This window comes from Phyllobates terribilis, unplaced genomic scaffold, assembly GCF_046119375.1.
Source record: "Phyllobates terribilis strain yellow unplaced genomic scaffold, ASM4611937v1 Scaffold_5__5_contigs__length_657084704, whole genome shotgun sequence".
Taxonomy (NCBI): Eukaryota; Metazoa; Chordata; class Amphibia; order Anura; family Dendrobatidae; genus Phyllobates; species Phyllobates terribilis.
Window position 1 is genome coordinate 1,667,588 of NW_027362765.1, and position 27,059 is coordinate 1,694,646.

At 47.9% G+C, this 27,059-nt stretch overlaps 1 protein-coding gene across 4 annotated transcripts in view; it reads left to right on the forward strand.

Annotated features, from left to right (window-relative positions):
* The window catches only part of LOC141271692 (uncharacterized), a 119,109-nt gene that overhangs the window by 76,823 nt on the left and 15,227 nt on the right, over positions 1-27,059 (forward strand). For 2 of the 4 annotated variants that reach the window (XM_073681754.1, XM_073681760.1), the window contains exon 1: positions 20,161-20,229. The exons of 1 other annotated variant lie outside the window; for it this stretch is intronic. The gene's annotated coding sequence lies outside the window, so the exon portion shown is untranslated. Of the gene's footprint in view, positions 1-20,157; positions 20,230-27,059 lie in introns of those variants that run through there. One more of the 4 variants, XM_073681759.1, reaches the window with a different exon arrangement.

The window sequence follows — 27,059 nt, forward strand, 5'->3', positions numbered from 1 at the left end:
GCTGCTTCTACTGTGGCAGTAAGGAGCATCTGATCCGTGCCTGCCCGGAGAGGTCGGGAGAACGCCTGTATCTAGGTTCACTCAGAGGGGTCGATCTAGACAAAAATAAATCCTCTCCATCCCTGCTGTTGTCAGTCTCAATCATCTGCGGGGAGAATCGTTATTCCGAACTAGCCCAACTTGACTCTGGAGCAGCCGGAAATCTTATTTCACAGTCCCTGGTGGAGAAATTCCGCATCCCCACCAAACCTCTGGCTGTACCCTTGTCTGTTGTTGCCGTGGATGGGGGCCTCTTACCTCGCCCCATCCAATTCATCACCGAATCCATTACTCTGCAGGTGGGAATGCTGCATTCAGAGAGTATCTCCTTTCACGTTCTGCCTGGTCTCCCTCACGCCCTCTTGCTAGGTCTGCCTTGGCTCCAGAGACATGCACCCGTGCTTGACTGGCAAACCGGAGAAGTCCTTCACTGGGGACAGGCCTGTCATAAAACCTGCCTGGTTCCCGTCCATTCCGTCCGTCCCTCTCCTATCCCAGCTAATCTACCTGGACTTCCGATTCCTTATTGGTCTAGTGCTGATGTCTTTGTTAAGGAGGAGGCAGAGACATCACCACCTCATAGACCATGTGACTGCCCCATCGATCCCGCCAGAGTAATGCAGGTGGCTCCCGTGAGTCTAAATTGTCTCCCTCCTGGTAAGACGTTCGTATCGGTACCTGATCGGGAGAGAATCCTACACTGGGGTCATTCGTCTAAACTAGCTGACCACGCCGGTCGGAAAAAGACCCTCCAGCTTATTACCCGACACTACTGGTGGCCTAACCTGCACAAGGATGTTATGGACTTTGTTTCTGCCTGTGTGTCCTGCGCCCGCAACAAAGTTCCGAGACACCTGTCGGCCGGCCGCCTTCTTCCTCTGCCAGTACCTGCTGCCCCCTGGCAGCATTTAGCGATGGACCCTCCTCAATTCCGTCCTGGGGATAAAGTCTGGCTCTCGTCCAAATATGTCCGACTCAAGATCCCTTCCTATAAGTTAGGGTCTCGGTTCATCGGCCCACTGGTGGTCATCGGTCAGATCAACCCGGTAGCCTATAAATTGAAACTCCCGGCCAACTTACGGATCCCTAACTCCTTCCATGTATCTCTCCTCAAACCTGTGGTACTTAACTCTTTTTCTAAGTCTACAGGTACGCGTCCTGCTCTGGTTTCTGCTGAGGACAAGTTTGAGGTAGAGAACATTCTTGCCAGCAAAAGGGTAAGAGGAAAGACCTTTTTTCTGGTAGATTGGAGGGGGTTTGGTCCTGAGGAGAGAACGTGGGAGCCCCGGGAGAACATCCATGCCCCTCTCATCCTAGCTAAATTTCTGTCTGGCCTAAAAAAGGGGGGGCCTAAAGGGGGGGGTACTGTAGCGCTGGCGTCCCTGCCCTCTGCTAGGCAGGGACGCTGCTCCCCTCACCGCTCTGCTCCGTGCCCGGCGTCCTCTCCCCGCTCTGCTGTCAGCGCGCGCTCCTGCCCGACGTCCTCTTCCTGCTCTGCTCTCGGCGCGCGCTCCTTCCCGGCCCCTGTGCTTAGGGCGCGCGCGCGCGCGCTCCCCTCCTCTTAAAGGGGCCGCGCGCGCCGCCCTAAAGAGTCCCCGGCCAATGGCCGGAGGACTTCATCATATAAAAGGCACCTCCTCCAAAATGGAGGTGCCCGAGCAATGTTGTTTGCACCTGTGTCTCACCTGTGCTTCAGCCCTCAGGTCCCGTTGCCAGTTATCTGCCAGTTTCCTGCTAGTTACCTGCCAGTACCTGCCAGTTACCTGCCTGATTCCTGTCTGAATACTTGTTACCTGTCTGCCAGTCTGAGGTCCGACGGTCTGCCTTACTACTCCTGTCAGTCTGTCTAAGGACCAGCCTGCCCGCTCACCTGGGAGCGCATATCAGTTACCTGCCTGCTTGCCTGAGGTCCGACGGTCTGCCTTACTACTCCGGTCAGTCTGTCTATGGACCAGCTTGCCCGCTCACCTGGGAGCGCTTCTCCGTTATCTGCCTGCTTGCCAGCCCGGAGGCTCCGTTGTCACGTGCTGTGATCACCAGCTATCTCAGAGACTCTTGCCCGCTCACCTGGGAGCGCATCTCCGTTACCTGCCTGCTTGCCAGCCCGGAGGTCCCGTTGTCACGTGCGGTGACCATCAACTATTCCAGAGACTCTTGCCCGCTCACCTGGGAGCGCTTCTCCGTTACCTACCTGCCTGCCAGCCCGGAGGGTCCGCCGTCACGTGCCGTGACCACCTGCTATTCCAGAGACTCTCGCTTGCTCACCTGGGAGCACACATCTACCACCTGCCTGCTAGCCTACCCGGAGGCTCTGCCATCACAGGTCGTACCTACCCCTTACCCAGAGACTGCCCTGATCACTTGCCGTAACTCCCTGTCCGTTCACCCAGAGACTGCCACCCGCTCCCTTACAAGGGCCGCCCCCTTGTATAGTAGCTCAGAGGTTCCGCCTCCCGGACCCGTTACAGCACCAAAGGGATGTGTGTCTGTGACCCCAGAAATGAAGGGGTGTGTCTCTGTGACCCCTTCAATAAAGGGGTGGCTGTGTGATGGTTTGTGTGTCCCTGGACTAACGGTCTGTGTGTTTGTGTACCAAGCACTGCAGCACTGAAGGGGTGTGTGCACTTGTGTTTATTGTATGTGTATAGAGGTGAGTGTGTATTTGTGTCTGTGTGTATGTGTGTGTTGAGGTGAGTGTCTATGTGTGTGAATGTTCATGGATGTATTAAAGGTAACCCATCACTTCATTTCAGGCCCCTAAACCACCACCATTGTGAAATACCACTGTGTAATGAGTTTATAAAGATGACCCTGTATAAATCATTCATTTCTGCATTGTGTAGAAAATGAGCTTATAATGAACCAACAGTTTATACAAGGACATATTTATTATTCTGTTGGTGCCTTGGTGGTGATTTCATTCCCAGTCCCCTTAAAGGGTTATTTGGGACTTAAGAATTGATGACCTATCTGTAAGATAGCTCATCAGTATGAGATCGGAGGGTCTGACACCTGGCACCCCCACGATCAGCTGAAATCTGCTCCGGCAGGTGCCAGACACATGATAAGCATACTTGATAGGACGCTGCTTCTGGTCTATAGGACGCACACAATACTGAGCAAGATTTTTTGTTGTTAAAAAGTGCGTCATATAGTCTAGAAAATACAGTTATTGATGGTCACTCTTTAACTAAGAAATGCATCTTAACTTATGAAGGACTATATCCGTCATAATTCTGCTCCCTGCATTTCTTGCAGGCTCACACGCCGAGTCTGCATCTTTCTCGGCAGATGATGGCTGTGTTATTCAGCAATCATATGCCTCTAACAGTCGCAGGTTGAGCGGAGCTCTGCCCACGACAGTTAGCCTATTAAATCTTGCTATCAGTGTGTGACAGCGTCATTTAATGTGCGCCAGCAGGGGGTGCACCATTCCATCTCTTCATTGGCGCACCCGTGACTTGATCACTGAAGATCCCTGTGTCTGTCATCACTGGATTCCTGTGACAGCCAGCCTGTTGCTAGTGTTCATAGGAGACTGTGATTTCTGCTATATATAGCAATGCTGTATATAGCACAAGCAATCAGATGATTGCAGGTTCAAGCCCCCTAAAGAGATGAACAAATACAGTGAAAAGTAACAAAAAAATGAAAAAAGTATAAAAGTTCAAATCATCCCAGTTTTCCCCCATTAAAAATTAAGAAATATAAAACATTTAAAAAACACACATATTTGGTATCGCTGCGTTTGTAAAAGTCAGATCCATCAAAATATAAAATAAATTAATCCATTTAGTAAACGGCGTAACTAGAACATTACATAAAATGCCAGAATTACAGATTTACATTTGTTGCAACAAGAAAAAATATATAATAACAGACAATCAAAACATTGTATATACCCCAAAATTATATCAATATAACCATCAGTTTGTGGTGCAAAAAACGAGCCCTCACGCAGCCCCATTCCCGAAACATGAAAACGCCGCGGCTTTCAGATCTCGGAAAGTGGCGACACAAGCAAATTATTTTTCATCACTTAAATATAAATCCTATAAATCGTCACTTAAGTAGAAGAGATGAAGCTTTACTACCTCCTGCTCCAGCTCCAGCACTTCACCGCTGCCGCTGATCTTTAGTCACTGGCTTCAAGGGTGACATCATGACTGCAGCTCTGCAGCCAATCACTTGGCTCAGTGGCCCACACTGACAGAGCTTCTAAGCTCAGTGATTGGCTGCAGCAATGGTGTGTGCTGAAGTTGAGCCATCACCCCTGCAGCCTGTCACAATAGAGCACAGGAAGCGCTGAAGATCCAGAGCTGGAGCAGCAGGAGAAAGTAAAGCTCTGTGTGTTTTCTCTACCACTGGGAACCTCCTATATATTACATAAAAACATTCCTGAAAACCCCTTTAATCTGACTTTATAGAAAAAGTCTATATCCGGCTACTGTCCTCCCCTCATGAATCACAAAATATGCCAAGTGTGAACAACTCCTGTCCCCAAATGAGGACTTGCAGGCGATCAGTTGATAGTTGGGGGTCCGGCAGTGAACACCCTCAGCAATCAGCTGTGTTTTGCTGGACGTAGTGGCCTCTCCAGGACACATGTGGTATTACATGGTGCTCTTTCAGAATAATATGTAATATGTAATACATGATATCTTGAAGTCTTCCAGAAGAAGATATTGGCAGACAGGTAATGACTTATTACCTACCAGCCATTGTCTCCTTTATCACTCGCTAGTTCTTATACACATTTGGATGATGTCACATCTTCGTTGGAAGCCGTATTAGGAACCTCCATCGCAGATTTTATCATACAGGACGAGTTCTCAGCCAACAGCTATTTGGCCATTGTTCACATGACGTAAGCCTATGTTATATACAGCGATATGCAGCAGGATACACGAGATCCAGGGAAATATCCAATCGCCAGAAATGGGGTCAGGAAGGAATTTTTTTCCCCCCTGAATCAGGATTCTTTTGGGGGGGTTTCTTTGCCTTCTTCTGGATCTTTGGGTCCCAATGACTCTCAGGTGGTCCCCAATGAAAGCAGCTCATTTTGTGGTCTCCACCGGTGTCAATCTGAGAGTGACTGTGACCATAGTTTAATTTCTTAAAGGACCAGTAATATTTTCATTACAATGTTGCTTATTGCTATTTCAATAAAAAAAATAATTATATATATATATATTGTTTTGTGTGTTTTTTTTCCTGGATTTCACCTTACACAGTGAGAATGATAAGAGTAATCACAAAATATGGGGGCTCCATACACAGAGAGAACTCTGGTACCAAATTCCATGACAATTGTTCTGGGGTTCAGTCTGTGATGGAGCAGTAACATTGTATCCAGGACGTCGTACACACCATGCTACAGAAAGAAGACTGAAGAACGGGACGCAGCCGCAGAATACAGGAGACACAGGGTCTTGTGTAACAGTAAAAAACAGGAAAGATGATCAACAAGTGGCCGGGGGGCTCCAGGACCAAACCAGGAGGGAGGCCTCAGTCATCAGTGGCCAATATTCCCATGAAGTGGCCACATTTACCAACCGCTCTGCAGCCACTCGTTTACCTTTGTCCAACACCTCCGTCGCTCCTTGCAGTTATTAGGCCACCACTGAAATTCTTTTCTGACTACACACAGACACGTACATAGACACCGTGCATGCCACCATCACCGTCCACAACCAGAGTCCTGGTCCAGACCAGTGGCCTTTCCAATTCAAGTCTACTTGGGTTTAAACAAGGGTCCTGTCTCTAAGAGAACCACGTGCTTGCCACTTGGAACAGTAGTAATACAGTAACACCAGGTTAATATTCTTCGGGCACAGAGATGCACATACAGGGAACCCTCTTAAAAAGAAGAATTGGACTGACATTCCCTAAGCAATAAGTACCCACACAATTGGAGGGACAGATTGCTAGCCCTTGCTGCACCATGGTGTATGCCCAGTGGTGGCCACTCTTAGTCTAAGTTGGCTCTTCAGATTGCATGGTGATAAAGAACCTGAGGGCCATATACCTTCAAGAAAAAGATCTCATAAGGACACGTTGCCTTGAATTGTGAAGAACACAATAATGTTTTCCATACAATTCTATTGTGTTCTATTCAGGATATATTAAAAAAAAGTCTGGTCCTTAGAAGTTATAAAATGAGGTCAATACAACCTCAGGTGAACAACACATCACAAATTACACCAGGTCATCGAATATTTACCAAAAAATAGACTTAAATGCAGAAACAGTGTGTGAAAAATTAAAGGGGTTGTCCAATGAAAACAAGCTCCAATCTACAGGAACCTTCATCCCCTTTAGATTGGAACGGTGGTCCGCATGCTAAAATGCTGCTCCATTCATTCTATATGAGGCGGCCATGAAGTGCGCCCGACTTTTTTGGACCGATGAGACAGATTGGCCTTACAGAGAAGGGTCCTTGGATTGGACGCCGAGTTACGGACCCCAAAGCAGCACTGAATATGATGTAGTAGTGGGAGTCACGAGTGCAAGGGTTCAAGGGCGCCAGTAGTGGAAGACATAGTGCGCGAAACCGAAGAACAAGTAAGCAGACCTGCTGATCAGCACTGCAGTGCTGAGGCCGAGTTATGGCGAAATAGGGAGCGACAGTGCGCCTCACCAGTCCTGGAGTATATTACAGAGGAAGGATACTGTGTGCAAAATGCTTCATACTGTAAAGGAAACGTCCAGAACACTTTGTGCCCGATATCCCTTGTATGCCGGGACGTTGCTAGGGTCCTAAAAGATCAGAAGCCAAAGCCCCAAAGTAGGTGTTTCCCCATACAACCTCCCCGTCACTTAAAAGAGGACCTATACATATATAATTACAGTACACCATTGCCCTCTACCATCAACACTACACAGTGAGTACATAGTATTATGATATGACCATTGCCTCTACATAAAAAACACACCGTACAAAGACCATCTGACTTCTCACATTTCCAGCACCGTCCCCATCTATTCCCACCCTGCACAACCTCCCCATGCTGCCTGCTCCTCCGACGTGGAATAGGAACCTCAATACTTCAAAAATTATGTCATTACTATGATTACACTCCACCAATTAATGCTACAAAGACTGTGTGCCAGATAGAGGGGACCTATAAAAATAATAGCGTCCCATAGAAAGTAGTAAAGACCCCACTGTGCTACCTAGTAAGTAATAATGCCAGATATGCTCTTATGAAAGTTTCAATATCTGAAGTGTTCCCTCCAAGCAACAAATACCGTTGAGTATCCCCTTTAAGTAATAATGCCCCCTTAAAGCCACAATCAAACTACACCCAACTACAAAGTTCTTCTTCAAGTCTATGGACGATGATTTCGGGGTGGTGGAAGAAGAAATTTCTGATGATGCACCCATTTAAAAGAAATAATGTCCTGAGTGCCCCCATAGCACCCTGTATATTGTATGATAGTCCCACAGCTCCCTACACACTGTATGATGGTCCCCACAGCTCCCTATGCACTGTATGATTGTCCCCACAGATCCCTATACACTGCATGATGGTCCCCACAGCTCCCTAGACACTGTATGGATGGTCCCCACAGCTCCCTATGCACTGTATGATGGTCCCCACAGATCCCTATACACTGCATGATGGTCCCCACAGCTCCCAAGACACTGTATGATGGTCAACACAGCTCCCTACGCACTGTATGATGATCCCCACAGCTCCCTATACCCTGTATGATGGTCCCCACAGTGCCCTATGCATTGTATGATGGTCTTCACAGCTCCCTATGCATTGTATGATGGTCTCCACAGCTGCCTATGCATTGTATGATGGTCCCCGCAGCTCCTTATGCACTGAATGATGGTCCCCACAGCTCCTTATACACAGTATGATGGTCCCCGCAGCTCCCTACGCTCGGTATGATGGTCCCCACAGCTCCCTATGCACTGCATATGGTCCCCACAGCTCCCTATGCCCTGTATGATGGTCCCCACATCTCCCTATGCACTGCATAATGGTCCCCACAGCTCCCTATGCACTGCATAATGGTCCCCACAGATCCCTATGCCCTGTATGATGGTCCCCACATCTCCCTATGCATTGTATGATGGTCCCCGCAGCTTCTTATGCACTGAATGATGGTCCCCACGGCTCCTTATACACAGTATGATGGTCCCCACGGCTCCTTATGTACTGTATGATGGTCCCCGCAGCTCCCTACGCTCGGTATGATGGTCCCCACAGCTCCCTATGCACTGCATAATGGTCCCCACAGCTCCCTATGCCCTGTATGATGGTCCCCACATCTCCCTAGGCACTGTATGATGGTCCCCACAGCTCCTTAGGCACTGTATGATGGTCTCCACAGCTCCCTATGCGTTGTCTGATGGTCCCCACAGCTCTCTACGCACTGTATGATGGTCCCCGCAGCTCCTTTTGCACTGTTTGATGGTCCCCACGGCTCCTTATACACTGTATTATGGTCCCCACGGCTCCTTATACACTGTATGATGGTCCCCACAGCTCCTTATGTACTGTATGATAGTCCCCACAGCTCCCTACACTCTGTATGATGGTCCCCACAACTCCCTATGCACTGCATAATGGTCCCCACAGCTCCCTATGCCCTGTATGATGGTCCACACAGCTCCCAATGCACTGCATAATGGTCCCCACAGCTCCCTATGCACTGCATAATGGTCCCCACAGCTCCCTATGCACTGCATAATGGCCCCCACATCTCCCTATGCACTGTATAATGGTCCCCACAGCTCCCTATGCACTGCATAATGGTCCCCACAGCTCCCTATGCATTGTATGATGGTCTCCACATAATGGCCCCCACAGCTCCCAATGCACTGCATAATGGTCCCCACAGCTCCCTATGCACTGCATAATGGTCCGCACAGCTCCCTACGCACTGCATAATGGTCCCCACAGCTCCCTACGTACTGCATAATGGTCCCCACAGCTCCCTATGTACTGCATAATGGTCCTCACAGCTCCCTACATACTGCATAATGGTCCCCACAGCTCCCTACGCACTGCATAATGGTCCCCACAGCTCCCTATGCCCTCTATGATGGTCCCCACCTCTCCCTATGCACTGCATAATGGTCCCCACAGCTCTCTATGCACTGCATAATGGTCCCCACATCTCCCTATGCACTGTATAATGGTCCCCACAGCTCCCTATGCACTGCATAATGGTCCCCACAGCTCCCTATGCATTGTATGATGGTCTCCACATCTCCCTATGCACTATATGATGGTCCCCACAGCTCCCTATGCACTGCATAATGGTCCCTACAGCTCCCTATGCACTGTATGATGGTACCCACAGCTCCCTATGCCCTGTATGATGGTCTCCACAGCTCCCTATGCACTGTATGATGGTCCCCACAGCTCCCTATGCACTGTATGATGGTTTCTACAGCTCCCTATGCATTGTCTGATGGTCCCCACAGCTCCCTATGCACTGTATGATGGTCTCTACAACTCCTTATAACTGGCATGATGGTCCCTACAACTCCCTATATCCTGTATAATGGCCCTCACAGCCCCATATATACAGTACTGTATGATGGCCCCTACAGCTCCCTTTATACTGTATGATGGCCCCCGCAGCCCAATATATACTGTATGATGGCCCCCACACCCACTTGTACACTATATTATGGCCCCTACAGCTCCCTTTATACTGTATGATGGCCCCACAGCCCCTTATAAACTGTATTCTGGCACCCACTCCCCATTTTATATAATATGATGGCCCCACTGCCCCTTATATATAGCATGATGACTCCCATAGCCCCTTATAGTATGATGGCACACACACCTCTTATACAGTTAGGTCCATATATATTTGGACAGAGACAACATTTTTCTAATTTTGGTTCTAGACATTACCACAATGAATTTTAAACAAAACAATTCAGATGCATTTGAAGTTCAGACTTTCAGCTTTCATTTGAGGGTATCCACATTAAAATTGGATGAAGGGTTTAGGAGTTTCAGCTCCTAAATAAAGAAATATTTGTCTGTGTCACAGAAGAGCCGATCTCACAACTTTCCAGCCTTTACTTCGTTTTTCTAATTTTCCTCCTACTGAAGTCCTAGATCCCTCTTTCATTGCCCCCATGAAGTATGATGCCAATAAAAGTGCCCCCCAAAACACAGTATGATACCCCCATGGTGCATTCCTCCACATTAGCCTCTACATGAACAGTATAATGACCTTATTGTACCCCACTTCAACTCCCAAGGCAAAGTATGGTGACCCTAACACAGTATGATTCCCCCAACTGTGACTCCGCACAGCCCTCCATACAGTATAATGAGCCTACATACAGTATAATGGCCCACACTAGCCCTCCAAACAGTATAATGGCCCCACACAGCCCTCCAAACAGTATGATGGACCCCACACAAACCTTCACACCGTATAATTGCTTTCATACAGTATAACGGCCCCCCACATAGCCCTCAAAATATCATAATGGCCCCACATAGACTTCCATATAGTATAATATGCCACCCATAATCCTCCATATAGTATAATGCACCCTCCAAAATCCTCCATATAGTATAATGCACCCCCCATAATCCTCCATATAGTATAATGAACTTCCCATGGTCCTCGATAGAATATAATGCACTCCCCATAGTCCTCCATACAGTATATTTCACACCCCAAAGGGTAAAACGCAGCCCCCATATAGTATAATGTACCACACAGTCCTGCCGTGTTATGGGCACCACGTACTCACTGATTTTAAAATACCGTATGTTTTAAATAAGACGACCCGAGTATAAGCCGAGGCCCCTAATTTTACCACAAAAAAACTGGGAAAACGTATTGAGTTGCGTATAAGCCTAGGGCGGGAAATGCAGCAGCTACTGGAAAATTTCACCATCCTGGTTTTTGTGGTCCCTCATCACCAATCCTGGTATGTATGGCACCCCTCATCCCCCAATACTGGTACATATGGCACCCCTCATCCCCCAATCCTGGTATACATGGCCCTCCCTCATCCCCCAATCCTGGTATGCATGGCCACCCCTCATCCACCAATCCTGGTATGCATAGCACCCCTCATCCCCCAATCCTGGCATGCATGGCCCCCCCTCATCCCCCAATCCTGGTATGCATGATCTCTTCATTCCCCAATCCTAATATGAATGGTCTCCTCATCCCCCAATCCTGGTATGTATGGCCTCTTCATCCTCCAATTCTGGTATGCATGGCCTCTTCATCCCCCATTCCTGGTATATATGGCCCACCTCATCCCCAATCCTGGTATGCATGGCACCCCTCATCCCCCAATCCTGGTATGCGTGCCCCCCCTCATCCCCCAATCCTGGTATGCGTGCCCCCCCCCTCATCCCATAATCCTGGTATGCGTGGCCCCCTCATCCCCCAATCCTGGTATGCCTGGCCCCCTCATCCCCCAATACTGGTATGTATGGCCTCCTCATCCCCCAATATTGGTATCTGTGGCCTCCTCATCCCCCAATCCTGGTATGTGTGGCCTCCTCATCCCCCAATCCTGGTATGTGTGGCCTCCTCATCCCCCAATCCTGGTATGTGTGGCCTCCTCATCCCCCAATCCTAGAATGTGTGGCCTTCTCATCCCCCAATCCTGGTATGCATGGCCCCCTCATCCCTCAATCCTGGTATGTGGGGCCTCCTCACAATTCCAATCCTGGTATGTGTGGCCCCCTCAACCCCCAATCCTCGTATGCATGGCCCCCTCATCCTCCAATCCTGGTATGTGGGGCCTCCTCACCCCCCAATCCTAGTATGTATGGCCCCATCACTGCACACTGTCTGTCATCACTGTATTCCTGTGACAGCCAGCCTGTTGCAAGTGTTCATAGGAGACCGTGATTTCTGCTATATATAGCAATGCTGTATATAGCACAAGCAATCAGATTGCAGGTTCAAGCCCTCTAAAGAGACTAACAAATACAGTGAAAAGTAAAAAAAAATGAAAAAAGTATAAATGTTCAAATCATCCCAGTTTTCCCCCCATTAAAAATTAAGAAATATAAAACATTTAAAAAATACACATATTTGGTATCGCTGCGTTTGTAAAAGTCAGATCCATCAAAATATAAAATAAATTAATCCATTTAGTAAACGGCGTAACTAGAACATTAAATAAAATGCCAGAATTACAGATTTTCAGTCGTTGCAACAAGAAAAAAATATATAATAACAGACAATCAAAACATTGTATATACCCCAAAATGATATCAATATAACCATCAGTTTGTGGTGCAAAAAACAGCCCTCACGCAGCCCCATTCCCGAAACATGGAAACGCCGCGGCTTTCAGATCTCGGAAAGTGGCGACACAAGCAAATTATTTTTCATCACTTAAATATAAATCCTATAAATCGTCACTTAAGTAGAACAGATGAAGCTTTACTACCTCCTGCTCCAGCTCCAGCACTTCACCGCTGCCGCTGATCTTTAGTCACTGGCTTCAAGGGTGACATCATGACTGCAGCTCTGCAGCCAATCACTTGGCTCAGTGGCCACGCTGACAGAGCTTCTAAACTCAGTGATTGGCTGCAGCAATGATGTGTGCTGAAGTTGAGCTATCACCGCTGCAGCCTGTCACAATAGAGCACAGGAAGCGCTGAAGATCCAGAGCTGGAGCAGCAGGAGAAAGTAAAGCTCTGTGTGTTTTCTCTACCACTGGGAACCTCCTATATATTACATAAAAACATTCCTGAAAACCCCTTTAATCTGACTTTATAGAAAAAGTCTATATCCGGCTACTGTCCTCCCCTCATGAATCACAAAATATGCCAAGTGTGAACAACTCCTGTCCCCAAATGAGGACTTGCAGGCGATCAGTTGATAGTCGGGGGTCTGGCAGTGAACCCCCTCAGCAATCAGCTGTGTTTTGCTGGACGTAGTGGCCTCTCCAGGACACATGTGGTATTACATGGTGCGCTTTCAAAATAATATGTAATATGTAATACATGATATCTTGAAGTCTTCCAGAAGAAGATATTGGCAGACAGGTAATGACTTATTACCTCCCAGCCATTGTCTCCTTTATCACTCGCTAGTTCTTATACACATTTGGATGATTTCACATCTTCGTTGGAAGCCGTATTAGGAACCTCCATCGCAGATTTTATCATACAGGACGAGTTCTCAGCCAACAGCTATTTGGCCATTGTTCACATGACGTAAGCCTATGTTATATACAGCAATATGCAGCAGGATACACGAGATCCAGGGAAATATCCAATCGCCAAAAATGGAGTCAGGAATGGTATGTGTGGCCTTCTCATCCCCCAATCCTGGTATGTGTGGCCCCCTCATCCCCCAATACTGGTATGCATGGCTCCCTCATCCCCCAATCCTGGTATGTATGGCCTCCTCACCCCCCAATTCTGGTATGTGTGGCCCCATCACTGCACACACAAAAAATAAACACTTATACTCACCTTCCTTCCTCACCTCTGCTCCAGAGCTGCTGTGTTCTGTCTGCCAGCAGCTCATGTTGGTATCTGAGCAGCGCGCGCTCTTAGTTGTCGAGGTGAGCTGCTGCTGCTGCCGGCATATTCACTCCTCTCCACGCCGGGACTATGAGCGTTGACAAGCGTGAATATGCATTCTCTTTAGTAGAGGGCACTGTAAGCAGCAGCCACGGCTCAGCGCTCCTCCGTGCCCGCTACTAAAGAGAATGAATATTCCCTCTTCTCCACGCCCATGGAAGTGGAGAAGAGGGAATATTCATGTAGCTTTAGCAGCGGGCACACGTGGTAGCTACAGCAGCCGCTACTGCGTGTGCCCGCTCCTCCGCCGCAACCTCCCACCCCCCCAGTACTCACCTATCCTCCTCGCTCTCTCGAGGCTCACGGGCCCCATAGCAGTGGTGTGACCTGCCACCATTGGCGGTACGCCACTGATTATGGCTTACAGCCAATGAAATCACAAAAGTCATTATCTCAGTAAATTAGAATACTTTATAACATCAGCTTGAAAAATGTTTTTAAAATCCGAAATGTTGGCCTACTGAAATGTATGTTCAGTAAATGCCCTCAATACTTGGATGGGCTCCTTTTGCATCAATTACTGCATAGTGCGGCGTGGCATGGAGGCGATCAGCCTGTGGCACTGCTGAGGTGTTATGGAAGCCCAGGTGGCTTTGATAGTAGCCTTCAGCTCGTCTGCTTTGTTGGGTTTGGTGTCTCTTATCTTCCTCTTGACAATACCCCATAGATTCTCTATAATAGATTCTCTATGGGGTTAAGGTCATGTGAGTTTGCTGACCAATTAAGCACAGTGATACTGTTGTGTGTAAACCAGGTATTGGTACTTTTGGCAGTGTGGACAGGTGCCAAGTCCTGTTGGAGAATGAAATTTCCATCTCCAAATACCTTGTCGGCAGAGGGAAGCATGAAGTGCTGTAAAATTTCCTGGTAGACGGCTGCGCTGACTTTGGTCTTGATAAAACACAGTGGACCTCCACCAACAGATGATATGGCTCCCCAAACCATCACTGATTGTGGAAACTTCACCCTAGACCTCAAGCAGCTTCGATTGTGGCCTCTTCACTCTTCCTCCAGACTCTGGGACCTTGATTTCCAAAGGAAAATTGGAACTCTGGGACCTTGTGGATGGTGTCAATGACTGCCTTCTAGGCATTTGTCAAGTCAGCAGTCTTCCCCTTGATTGTGGAGCCTACTGAAACAGACTATGGGACATTTTTAAACACTTAGGAAGCCGTTGCAGGTGTTTTTTGTTAATTATTCTAATTTACTGAGATAATGACTTTTGTGTTTTCATTGGCTGTAAGCCATAATCATCAACATTAACAGAAATAAACACTTGAAATAGATCTCTCTGTTTGTAATGACTCTATATAATATATGAGTTTCACTTTTTGTATTGAAGAACTGAAATAAATTAACTTTTTGATGATATTCTAATTTAGTGAGATGCACCTGCATATGATAACTGTTGCCCCCAGTGGAATATATGCGGTGTCTATTTTGGGATATTTTAGTATACCCATGATGATACTATAGACAGCCATTATACCTGGAATGGCCCCTTCCTTGCGTACCTTGCTTTTTTTTTGCTTACATGTCTAACAATCACATATGTGTTGTGTCCCTTCCCCCATCATCCTATTTTTCTCTTGCTGAATAAATATTATAGATTTTATACTCCCTGGACTCCTTTGATGGTCTTTTACCCTGCGGGGTTTTCTTTCATATACAGTACAGACCAAAAGTTTGGACACACCTTCTCATTTAAAGATTTTTCTGTATTTTCATGACTATGAAAATTGTACATTCACACTGAAGGCATCAAAACTATGAATTAACACATGTGGAATTATATACTTAAGAAAAAAGTGTGAAACAACTGAAAATATGTCTTATATTCCAGGTTCTTCAAAGTAGCCACCTTTTGATTTGATGGCTGCTTTGCACACTCTTGGCATTTTCTTGATGAGCTTCAAGAGGTAGTCACCGGAAATGGTTTTCACTTCACAGGTGTGCCCTGTCAGGTTTAATAAGTGGGATTTCTTGCCTTATAAATGGGGTTGGGACCATCAGTTGTGTTGTGCAGAAGTCTGGTGGATACACAGCTGATAGTCCTACTGAATAGACTGTTAGAATTTGTATTATGGCAAGAAAAAAGCAGCTAAGTAAAGAAAAATGAGTGGCCATCATTACTTTAAGAAATGAAGGTCAGTCAGTCCGAAAAATTGGGCAAACTTTGAAAGTGTCCCCAAGTGCAGTTGCAAAAACCATCAAGCGCTACAAAGAAACTGACTCACATGAGGACCGCCCCAGGAAAGGAAGACCAAGAGTCACCTCTGCTTCTGAGGATAAGTTTATCCGAGTCACCAGTCTCAGAAATCGCAGGTTAACAGCAGCTCAGATTAGAGACCAGGTCAATGCCACACAGAGTTCTAGCAGCAGACACATCTCTTCAACAACTGTTAAGAGGACACTTTGTGCAGCAGGCCTTCATGGTAAAATAGCTGCTAGGATACCACTGCTAAGGACAGGCAACAAGCAGAAGAGACTTGTTTGGGCTAAAGAACACAAGGAATGGACATTAGACCAGAGGAAATCTGTGCTTTGCTCTGATGAGTCCAAATTTGAGATCTTTGGTTCCCACCACCGTGTCTTTGTGCGACGCAGAAAAGGTGAATGGATGGACTCTACATGCCTGGTTCCCACCGTGAAGCATGGTGGAGGAGGTGTTATGGTGTGGGGGTGCTTTGCTGGTGACACTGTTGGGGATTTATTCAAAATTGAAGGCATACTGAACCAGCATGGCTACCACAGCATCTTGCAGCGGCATGCTATTCCATCCGGTTTGCGTTTAGTTGGACCATCATTTCTTTTTCAACAGGACAATGACCCTAAACACACCTCCAGGCTGTGTAAGGGCTATTTGACCGAGAAGGAGAGTGATGGGGTGCTACGCCAGATGACCTGGCCTCCACAGTCACCAGACCTGAACCCAATCGAGATGGTTTGGGGTGAGCTGGACCGCAGTGAAGGCAAAAGGGCCAACAAGTGCTAAGCATCTCTGGGAACTCCTTCAAGATTGTTGGAAGACCATTTCCGGTGACTACCTCTTGAAGCTCATCAAGAGAATGCCAAGAGTGTGCAAAGCAGTCATCAAAGCAAAAGGTGGCTACTTTGAAGAACCTAGAATATAAGACATATTTTCAGTTGTTTCACACTTTTTTGTTAAGTATATAATCCACATGTGTTAATTCATAGTTTTGATGCCTTCAGTGTGAATGTACAATTTTCATAGTCATGAAAATACAGAAAAATATTTAAATGAGAAGGTGTGTCCAAACTTTTGGTCTGTACTGTATGTACTCACTGTGTGGTGGTGATGGTAGAGGACATTGTGTAGCAGGATCATTTTGGCCTTGTATAGTAGTAATTTTGGGAATATTGGTCTTTGTATAGTGTATTTTAGATTAGTAACAGTGGTATACTGTAATTATATATGTATAAATCCTCTTTTAAGTGGCAGGGAGGTTATATGGGGAAACATGTACTTTGGGGCTGGGGTCCCTGATCTCTTAGGACCCCAGCAACGCTCCTGCACTGGGGAAAAGCAGGGTCTGGAGGCCACTTTAATATGATCATTTTATGGATATGACGCCAAAGAAACTAATGAAGTGCTTTGCAAAGTGCCAGAATTTTCACAATTCTGAAAATAAATTGTAAGTTTAGTTCCACTATAAGTGATGTTAATTCTGTTATGAGAGCTAACCTTCTGAGACAGTTTATCAATGCGGTGTGTGAATTGTCACATTAAGCTTTGCTACATCTATACATAGTGAAGTTCAGGATCAAAATGCTGCAGGTCCCATCTCTTCTACAGAACAATCCCATGGAAATAAAGCTGATCATTTTATCAGATGGGATCATTAGAACTTACCTGGTTGGATCCTTTGTTTCTGGTGGTTTCTTTCCCAGGTCGTCATTAAGGCCCTTTACAATAAGCTCCAAAAACTCATCGGACTTTCTGAATCTTTCAAGCGTTTTCTCAATCACAGAAAGGACAGAAAGGCCGCGCTTATCCTGGCAGAAGAGAATCAGAGATATATTGTTCTACATCTTCCAGATGTTTGGATTTATTTACAGACTAATGATTAATCTCGCAAGAAGAATGATAATATAACAGATCAAAATTTTGGGGTAAAATTATTCAATTTTAAAAATATATATAGCAATTACATTATTCTGACAAGACCAATTTTTTATTTTTTTCCTTCCCCTTTTCCCAAAAAAACTATAACTTTGTTTTTTCATTCACATAGACGGAGGGCTTGTGTTTTGTGGGACTAGTTGTTGTCTGGAATGACAACATTCAATTTACCACATAAAGTATTGAAAAATGGGGAAAAAATCAAAGTAAGGTTATTATTTTTGTTTGTTTGTTTTTTATGAACATTTAAAAAAAAAAATGTGGTTTGTGAGACCATTTTCATCTTGCGAAGACCTAATTTTATAAAATGATCCCATTGATGGAGTTGTCGGCTTCTTCTTGTGGAGAGATCAGTAGTTACAAGTTTCTGATTACATTTTTGGGAGGGAAGTAGAGACCCAAAAACCACAACCACAACCATGGCACTTTAATGTCCTTTACAGCATTGACCCAACGTGTAATAGATTTATATATAATGAAAGATTGTACTTATGTCAATGCAGCAGAAACAAATATTGTTTTACGCTTTTTCTTTTTTATAGTTGGCCAGAAAACCTCAGAACCTTAAGCAGAAAATGACATGAATGAGAACATCTGCCCGGCTTGTACCGGATCCGGGGGTGTTACGTACAAGGCGAAGGTCCCAGAATAAGGATTTGCTTCATTTTGGTGCAGAGTTTCTAGTAGTTTCTGGTTACTACTGTTACAGGCAGATGCCGTCTGCATAATACAGCCAGCACCGCCTCAACCCCTCCATGAATGTGGACCCCGGCACAAACACTCAGGTCCATCCTTTTATGCTAAGACATTAATAATTCTACAATTATCACACACAACTTATATATAGAAACCCCCCAACCGTCCCCGATCCAATGGGACTGTCCGGCTGTCGCTGGAGGTCGGGGCTATGTCCTGACGAGCTGTGTTCTGTCAGGACAGTCCGTGTAGTACAAGAATGTCTCATGCCGTGCATGCTGCTGTGATCGCTCCTGGAGAGGGGCAGCATCCACTCCGTACGCCTCGTACACGCCCAGCTCCGCTCCATACGCCTCGTACACACCCGGCTCCGCTCCGTACGCCTCGTACACGCGCGGCTCCGCTCCGTACGCCTCGTACACACGCGGCTCCGCTCCGTACGCCTCGTACACACGCGGCTCCGCACGCCTCGTACACACGCGGCTCCGCTCCGCACGCCTCGTACACACGCGGCTCCGCTCCGTACGCCTCGTACACACGCGGCTCCGCTCCGCACGCCTCGTACACACGCGGCTCCGCTCCGTACGCCTCGTACATACGTGCGGCTCCGCTCCGTACGCCTCGTACACGCGCGGCTCCGCTACGTACGCCTCGTACACGCGCGGCTCCGCTCCGTACGCCTCGTACACGCGCGGCTCCGCTCCGTACGCCTCGTACACGCGCGGCTCCGCTCCGTACGCCTCGTACACGCGCGGCTCCGCACGCCTCGTACACGCGCGGCTCCGCTCCGTACGCCTCGTACACGCGCGGCTCCGCACGCCTCGTACACGCGCGGCTCCGCTCCGTACGCCTCGTACACGCGCGGCTCCGCTCCGTACGCCTCGTACACGCGCGGCTCCGCTCCGTACGCCTCGTACACGCGCGGCTCCGCTCCGTACGCCTCGTACACGCGCGGCTCCGCTCCGTACGCCTCGTACACACGCGACTCCGCTCCGCACGCCTCGTACACACGCGACTCCGCTCCGCACGCCTCGTACACACGCGGCTCCGCTCCGCACGCCTCGTACACGCGCGGCTCCGCTCCGCACGCCTCGTACACGCGCGGCTCCGCTCCGCACGCCTCGTACACGCGCGGCTCCGCTCCGCACGCCTCGTACACGCGCGGCTCCGCTCCGCACGCCTCGTACACGCGCGGCTCCGCTCCGTACACCTCGTACACACGCGGCTCCGCTCCGTACACCTCGTACACACGCGGCTCGGCTCCGTACACCTCGTACACACGCGGCTCGGCTCCGTACACCTCGTACACACGCGGCTCCGCTCCGCACGCCTCGTACACACGCGGCTCCGCTCCGCACGCCTCGTACACACGCGGCTCTGCTCCGTACGCCTCGTACACGTGCGGCTCCGCTCCGTACACCTCGTACACACGCGGCTCTGCTCCGTACACCTCGTACACACGCGGCTCTGCTCCGTACACCTCGTACACACGCGGCTCTGCTCCGTACACCTCGTACACGCGCGGCTCTGCTCCGCACACCTCGTACACACACGGCTCCGCTCCGTACACCTCGTACACGCGGCTCCGCTACATCCACACTGTAAACCCCTCCTGACCCCACACATAAACTTCAGCTCATCCAGCACCATGACAACCAGCACAGCAGAGTCCTGCATCCACTGAGGCCCCTGATCATGTGACTCCTGACTCCTCCCCTCCTGTGACCTCATCACAGGTCCTGTGCGCACAGAGCAGCCATATATGTGGTGGCGGCTCTGCAGGTGGAGGTATGTGGAGACCCCATTACTTGGCGCAGGGGGCATTAACCCCTTCAGCACGGAGACTCTTTGGGGGTCTTGTGTTGCCCCTTTATAAGAATCTTAAGGTTTTTGTTCTGTTTCCTGTAATAGATACATACGACCCAACTATGGAGACAGGAAGGGGGGAAACGTATTGTTCTCATAGTACAGGACCCCTTTACTGGCCCCACAGTGTAATGCCCCCATTATGCCCCTTATGCAGGATGTATGATGCCCCCCACAATGTAATGCCCCCATTATGCCCCTTATACAGTATGTATGATGTCCCCACACAGTGTAATGCCCCCATTATGCCCCTTATACAGTATGTGTGATGCCCCCACACAGTGTAATGCCCCCTTTATGCCCCTTATACAGTATGTATGATTCCCCCACACAGTGTAATGCCCCCATTATGCCCCTTATGCAGTATGTATGATGCCCCCACACAGTATAATGCCCCTTATGCAGGATGTGTGATGCCCCCCACACAGTGTAATGCCCCCATTATTCCCCTAATGCAGTATGTATGATGCCCCCCACACAGTGTAATGCCCCATTATGCCTCTTATGCAGGATGTGATGCCCCCCACACATTGTAATGCCCCCATTATGCCCCTTATGCAGTATGTATGATGCCCCCCACACAGTATTATGCCCCTTATGCAGTATGTATGAAGCCCCCACACAGTATAATGTTCCCCCCTTAGCGCCTGAAGTCCTGTAGTTGGAATAATCCCTCTGGAGTTGGTTTTACCTTTGCCTGCTCCCCTACATTTAGACCCTCGAGCATGTATACAGGCATGTAGGGGAGCAGGCCTTACTAGATATTGAGGCTTTGTACAGTAATATATCGCATGAGGATGGTATCAGAGGGGTAAGACGTTTATTGAAATCGAGATCAATAGAGTGTAGCAGACAGAATGACTTCATGGAGGATCTTCTAAAATTCACTCTTACTCATAACTTCTTTCTTTTTGACAGGAAATACTTCCACCAGCTCAGGGGTATTGCGATGGGGAGCCTCTGTGCCCCTTTGTATGCTAACCTATTCTTGGGCTCATAGGAGGAAACCACAAAATTCAGGGATGATCATAAGTGGTGGCATCCATATATTGGAGTATGGTATAAATATATTGACAACATTTTTATCATCTGGTCAGGGACGGCCAGGTGTTATCCGAGCGCGCTCGGATGCTAAGAGTATCTTCTGCGTGGTTGAAAAATATGTTTGCCTCGTCACAGTTGCATAAATTGCGGCTGCTAGGCATCTGCAACACATGCAGGGATTGTCTGTTATACTAGAGAGGAAGCTATAGTGTCACCAAACTGGGACACAAGTTCTCCTACACAGAGCTGAATATGCAGTGCCACAACCAGTAGTGTGTGGCCCTCATCGAATGGACTTTGAGAGTCGTACCGACAGCCTCGGACTGGCCTGGCGGGGTGCCGGGAAATTTCCCGTTGGGCCCCCTGCAGAGAAGACAGAGGAGAAATTTTTTTTTTGAAAAAAAAAAGTGGTCGCGGGCCCTTTAAGGGCGCGCGCACGCACTCTCACCGTCGCGATTCCCAGGACAGTAGCGGGAGGGGCCTGGGAGCAGGAGAGCCGAAGAGCAGAGCAGGGGCTGCACTGCTGCGTCACACTCGGCAGACAGGGCCGCATGTCTGCTTTGGCTATGTGCCCACGATGCAGAAATGAAGCAGAAAATTTCTGCAGCATTTCTGCATCTCCCTGGCAGAAAAAAGCGCATGCAGATTGTGCATGCGTTTTTCCTGCAGAATACATGCGGATCCACATGCGTATTCACATGCGTTTCCGCATGCAGATTGACAAGCACTTTCCAGGCGATAGCATCACTTGGAAAGTGCTTGACAACTAGGTCACACTGTATAAATCCATGCAAACAGCATGGATTTATACAGTGTGAACCGTAAAAATTAAAACAAATAAAGCTATACTCACCCCCGAGGCCCCGGCGTGGCTGCAGCGCTGCTTCCTGGCTGGTTCCCGGCTGCCGGCATATCGCGAGACAGAGCGGTGAAGGGCCTGCGGTCACATGACTGTGACGTCACCGCAGGTCCTTCAGCGCTGCTGGCATTCAGAGAGAAGACGCCGGACAGGTGAGTATAAACTTTATTTGTTATTTTATTCTTTTTTTACAGGTACAATGGTACCCAGGTCTGGATGAGAGTCTCCTCTCCTCCAGACCTGGGTACCATCCGCACATAGAGACGCATAGAAGCCGCTTGTACAAATGTACAGTCGCGGTTTCTATGCGTCTCAATGCAAGTCAATGGCGGGAGTTCCGCTGCGCTTCCGCAAAATTAAATGACATGCTGCGGATTTTTGTACGTAGCATAAACGCTGCGGAAAAATCCGCAGCATGTGCATAGAACATGCGGAATCCCCTTGGGGACCATGGGGTGCGGATTACCTAGCGTTTTACAAGCGTTTCCGCTGCGGAAATTCCGCAGCATAAACGCTTGAAAAACGCTACGTGGGCACACAGCCTAAAAGTGACGTCACAGCGCGCCCTGCCCTGCAGTCTCCCGCCTTAGGAGCGCGTCTGTACTGTACAGGTAGTGTAATATTTGTGTGTTTGTATGAATTTTTATGTATATGCCTGTGTGTGTGTATATGCCTGTGTGTGTGTGTGTATGCCTGTGTGTGTGTATATGCCTGCCTGCGTGTGTGTGTAAATGCCTGCCTGCATGTGTGTACAGTGTGTGTGTGTATATTCCTGTGTGTGTGTATATGCCTGTGTGTGTACAGTGTGTGGGTATATGCCTGTGTGTATATGCGTGTGTGTTTGTATATGCCTGCATGTGTGTGTGTGTGTGTGTGTGTGTATATATACCTGCATATGTGTGTGTATATACCTGCTTATGTGTGTATATGCCTGTGTGTGTGTATATGCCTGCATGTGTTTGTGTGTATGTATTTGAGTGCCAGCATGTCTACGTGTGTATATGTATCTTCACACATGTGTGCGTTCTTCCCTGCGTGTCTGCATTTTTGTGTGTCATTGTCTGAGTGTGTCTGTGCATGACTGTGTGTGCATTTCTGCGTGTGCTTGCTGTGTGTGTACGTGTCCCCATTTCTATGAGTGTGTATCTGCGTGTGGATATTAGGGCTCTTTCACATGTCCTGATATTTACGGGACTGGAGATATCATTGTCCACCTGTGTGTCATCCGTGTGACACGTAGCAGCGCTTGGGAATCAGTGTACAGTTGGCGCTGTTCCCAAGAGCCGGGTGCTGAGCGCTGCCCTCATCATAGATCCCTGCCGGTGCTGCAATCAGCAGAAGCTGGGTCAATGATGAGAGTAGTAGTCTACTCATGCCGTGTCCAACTGTAAAAATAGGAATAAAATAAAAAAAATCCTTATACTCACCTCTTCTAAGTGTCACTCGCTGTAATCCGTGCGAGTGCTCACGCCGAGGGGAATGACTCCTGCAGCGAGCGGGCCCCGAAGCTGCGCTCAGTGATTGACAGGGCACCGCTTGTTGAGCACAGCTCCGGGGCCCACTCGCTGCAGGAGTCATTCCCCTCAGCGTGAGCGCTTGCACGGATTACACTGGGTGGCACTTAGGAGAGGTGAGTTTAAGGATTTTTTTATTTTATTCCTATTTTTACAGTTGGACACAGCGGGAGTAGACTAAAATTCATCATTGACCCTGCTGCTGCTGATCGCAGGACCGGCAGGGATCTATGATGAGGGCAGCGTTCAGCACCCGGTGCTTGGGAAGAGCGCTAACTGTCATCAGTGTGCTTGATGTTTTGCTGGAGGTGCAGCAGGTAAAAAACAGACATGTCAGCGTGTTTTGCCCACGGACACCACATGGTCTGTGGAAAGTGGAAACACACTGACATGTGCACATTCATTTGAATGGGTCTACATGTACCAATGTCTCTGGTACGTGTGGAAACTGCCACCGCATGTACTGACGTGTGAAAGAGCCCTTAGTATGTGTCTGTGTGCGCTTGTGTTCGTGTGTGTAAGCGCGCTTCTGCATGTCTGTGTGCTCTTCCGAAGATTTATTATATTTAGGGAGAGATGGGAGAGAAATTTTAGGTGACCGAATGGGGAGATGTGTGAAGAAACAGTATGGTGAACTAGGGGAGGGGTGGGAATGAGTGCAGGAACAGAATACGGAAGGGGGATGTGTGAGGAAACAGTATGGAGAGTGGGGGAATAGTGTGAGGAGACAGTATGGAGGGAGAAAAGTGTGAGGTGACACAGCACAGAGACTAGGTAGTGTGGGGGAAGGTACAGAGATGCGGCAGTATGGGGGGAACAGTGTGAGGGCACAACAAGGAGGGAACAGTATGCTGAGGATGGGGAGTGTGATGAAGGGGCACAGTATAGAGACTGGGCAGTATAGGGGGGACACAGTGTGAGAGGACAATGTGAAGAGGGGGCCCAGTATAGTAAGGAGAGGACAGTGTGGAGAGGGGGCCCAGTATAGTAAGGAGAGGACAGTGTGGAGAGGGGGCCCAGTATGGTAAGGAGAGGACAGTGTGGAGAGGGGGCCCAGTATGGTAAGGAGAGGACAGTGTGGAGAGCAGGTACCATAAGAGGGGTAGAGTGTATGTCATGTTTTGTGCAGGGAGCATTGTAAGAGTTAGGTTTATTCAGGGGCTCAGTGTAGATATTTTTATTCAGGAGCATTATAATAACTCTGCTATCTTTAAGGGCATCGTGTGGGGATGTGCTGCAGAAGACCGGAGAAGATGGAAGTCTGCAGAGACGAGCTGTGGATGAGAAAAGTCATCATGGAGTCTGGACAAGAGGAAGAAAAGAAAGAGAACGACTCTAATCAGAGAAGACGTCTCAGGTAAGATACCTGGATGTAAATGTTCATTTGTGATCCTGCCTGCGTCTCATCAGTACTGTGCTTCTTGTATGGTCCGCAGTCTGATGATGACTGATAACAACTCCCAGTATCTCTATTGTTAATTACATACTGGGAGTTGTAGGTTTATGCGATACAAAGATATATGGGGCTGACCTGACATTACAATTGATGGTGATTCAGATGATATATTCATGTACTGATGTGTTTGTGCGCGTCTGCGTATCTGGAATAATATGTATTTTTGTAAGATGCGTGTATGTAACTGTGCATTGTGGTGTGTAATAACATTCATATGCTTGAGGCACCTTTACTAAATCTTTTAGGTCTCTTTCACATGTGTTAGGGAATTCCATTTGTCTTTCCCCATTTAGGAACAGACAAGTGAAATTTGCTAACCTTGTCATAACTGTCACCATTGGGATGTGCTTGTATGGAGCGGGTTCAGGAGCTGAGCCTGCTCCATACCGGGCAGATGTCGGCTGTGTTACATAGCCGGCGTCTGCCTGTAACTACAAAGTGAGGGTGCTGCAATAACATCCGGCACCTTGATTGTGACACTTCCATGGAGCCCAACCTCAGGCTGAGCTTCATTGAATGACTAACATGGCAGCAGCACCTGGCAACTAGTGCTGAGTGAGTGTGGTCGGATAAGGTCCCCAGGGTAGCATGTTTTGCAGCGGTAGACAGACGCAACACATGCAGGAATTGCCTGTTTGTTAGGTAATCCCTGCACGTGTTGCTTCTGTCTACCGCCGCAAAACATGCTACCCCGGGGACTCGAGCATATTAGCAGAGCACTACAAGATACTCAGATAACACCCGAGCATGCTGGGATAACACCTTATCCGACCACGCTCGCTCAGCACTAGTTGCCAGGTGTTGCTGCCATGTTAGTCATTGAATGAAGCTCAGCCTGAGGTTGGGCTCCATGGAAGTGTCACAATCAAGGTGCCGGACGTTATTGCAGCACCCTCACTTTGTAGTTCGCGGTGACTGTAATGTCTCCGTCCTTGCACCGACCCAATAACAGGAAGTGAGTGGCGACAGGGAGAATAAAATGTAATTTTCTCCCTGTAGCCAATGCTTTTCCATTAAGCCGTCTAATCAGGCTTTAAACCCTATTTACCTGCAGATTACCCCTATATCTGCAGATAAATATCATTTTTCAAGGTGACAAGTTACCATTAAAGGGACTCTGGCAGTACGGAATGACTGTTCGAACAAAGTCCTGCCGCTTGGTGCTCCACATACGGCCAATCATGTAATTATAGTACATTATAGAAAAGCATAACAAGTAATAAAACAGTTTATGGTGGGCTGTAGTGTGGGCCCCTAGAGTCAGTTCCCCTTGTGGGCCCTAGACACCCCAGTCCGACCCTGCGTACCGATGCACCTCAGCCAGTGAGGTCCTCACAAATCAACTGGGAGCTGAGAGTAGCTGTGAGGGACTGTAGCGACACATCTCAACCCATATGGTCCCCACAGGAGATTATAGGCCTTACCATAATGGTTTGTTGGACTGTTGTAGCTTGTAACAATAGTTATGTACTTCTACATATAACCAGAAAGTTCTTGACTCTGCATAATGCAGAAGTACAGTGTCCATTTTTGACAAGTGATTCTGACAAGTGACTTTTACTACTGTAATAATAATAAAAAAATATTCACTGTTCACTTATGGGACTTGAACCCAAAACTCTACGTCTAGAAGAGTACCCCTGTAGTTTGTGTGCTAAATAGGCATAATTACAAAAAAACACAAAACATTCCTATTGGGATTTGAACCGAGCCATTGTAGTTTCAGAGGCTGATGCCTTACCATTGAGCTATCCAGCCATGACATAATGCCTGGGAGCTTTTCTTGTCTTATGAGATCAACCATGAAAATACCCAGGATGACTAAAAGTTATTGTGATTCTGATGTTTGAAGAAAGTCACACATCAAAATCACACATCA